This window comes from Heptranchias perlo, chromosome 2, assembly GCF_035084215.1.
Source record: "Heptranchias perlo isolate sHepPer1 chromosome 2, sHepPer1.hap1, whole genome shotgun sequence".
NCBI classification, from domain to species: domain Eukaryota; kingdom Metazoa; phylum Chordata; class Chondrichthyes; order Hexanchiformes; family Hexanchidae; genus Heptranchias; species Heptranchias perlo.
The window spans coordinates 111,561,401-111,563,663 of NC_090326.1; positions in this window are offsets into that span (position 1 = coordinate 111,561,401).

Consider the following 2,263-nt stretch of genomic DNA (forward strand, 5'->3'; position numbering starts at 1 on the left):
TGAGACAGTTTGAGGAGCTAGGGCCTAAATTAATAAACAGGATCTCAAAGGTAATAATCTCTGGATTACTACCTGAGCCACATGCAAATTGGCATAGGGTCAAGCAGATCAGAGAGTTAAATGCGTCACTGAAAGAATGGTGTGGGAGACAAGGGTTTCGATTCATGGGGCACTGGCATCAGTAGTGGGGAAAGAGGGAGCTGTTCCCTTGGGACGGGCTCCACTTAAACCGGGCTGGGACCAGTGTCCTGACGAATCGAATAACTAGGATTGCAGGTAGGGCTTTAAACTAAAAAAGGGAGGGGAGGGTTCAGGTGAAGGGAAATTTAGAACTCTAAAGAGAAAAGTCAAGGCATTAGAGCAGTGTAGTGATTCGGGTAAAGATAAGCAGAGTGTGACAGGAAGGGACAGAGAGTTTATCGATAATAGTGCATCAGCGAATAAGGTCAATTCAGGGAAAAATGGTAAAAAGTTAAAATTAAAGGTGCTTTATCTGAATGCGCGAAGCATTTGTAACAAGATAGATGAATTAATGGCACAAATAGAGATAAATGGGTATGATCTAACAGCCATCACAGAGACATAGTTGCAAGGCGACCAAAGTTGGGAACTAAAAATTCCTGAGTACTTGACGTTTCGAAAAGACAGACAAAATGGAAAAGGAGGGGGTGTAGCCCTGATAATAAAGGATGACATAAGGACAATAGTGAGGAAGGATCTTGGCTCGGAAGATCAGGAAGTAGAATCAGTATGGGTGGAGATAAGAAATAACAAGAAGCAGAAAACACTGGTGGGAGTAATCTATAGGCCCCCTGACAGTAGTTATACTGTTGGACAGAGTATTAATCAAGAAATAATAGGAGCTTGTAACAAAGGTAATGCAATAATCGTGGGGGACTTTAATCTTCATATAGACTGGACAAATCAAATTGGTAGAAGTAGTTTAGAGGACGAGTTCATGGAATGCATTCGAGACAGTTTCCTAGAACAATACATCATGGAACCAACCAGGGATCAGGCTATTTCAGATCTTGTCTTGTGTAATGAGTAATCTCATAGTAAAGAATCCTCTGGGGAAGAGTGATAGAATTTCACATTGAGTTCGAGAGTGACATATTTAGGTCAGAAATTAGAGACTTAAACTTAAATAAAGCCAATTACATAGGTATTAGAGGTGAGTTGGCTAAGGTAGATTAGGAAATTGGATTAAAATGTATGACAGTGGATGAGCAATGGCAAACATTTAAAGAAATATTTCATAATTCTCATCGAGCATACATACCATTGGGAAATAAAAACTCCATGGGAAAAGTGATCTATCTGTGGCTAACTAAAGAAATTAAGGGAAGTATTAGATTAAAAGAAGAGGCTTATAGTGTTGCCAAGAAGAGTAATAAGCCGAAGGATTGGGAGAGTTCTAGAAACCAGTAAAGGATGACCAAAAAATTGATAAAATGGAATATGAGAGTTAATTAGCAAGAAATATGAAAACAGATTGTAAGAGCTTCTAGAAGTATGTAAAAAGGAAGAGAGTAGCGAAAGTAAACGTGGGTCCCTTAGAGGCTGAGACAGGAGAAATGTCAGAGATGTTTAACAAATATTTTGTATCTGTCTTCACAGTAGAAGACACAAAAAACATACAGGAAGAATGGGGAACCAAGGGTCTAATGAGAGTGAGGAACTTAAAGTAATGAATATTAGTAAAGAAAAAGTACTGGAAAAATTAAGGGGACTAAAAGCTGACAAATCCCCTGGACCTGATGGGCTACATCCTAGGTTTCCAAAAGAGGTGGCTGCAGAGATAGTAGATGCATTGGTTGTGATCTTTCAAAATTCCCTAGATTCTACAACGGTCCCAGTGGATTCGAAGGTAGCAAATGTAACCCCGCTATTCAAGGAAGGAGGGAGAGAGAAAACAGGGAACTGCAGGCCAGTTAGCCTGACTTAACTGTCGGGAAATTCTGGAATCCATTATTGAGGAAGTGGTAACAGGACACGTAGAAAATCATAATATGATTAGGCAGAGTCAACATGGTTTTATGAAAGGGAAATTGTGTTTGACCAATCTATTAGAGTTTTTTGAAGATGTAAGTAGCAGGGTAGATAAAGGGAACTAGTGGATGAAGTATATTTGAATTTTCAAAAGGCATTCAATAAGGTGCCACACGAAAGGTTGTTACACAAGATAGGAGCTCATGGGGTTGGGGGTATCATATTAGCACGGATAGAGGATTAGTTACCAGAGTAGGAATAAACGGGTCAT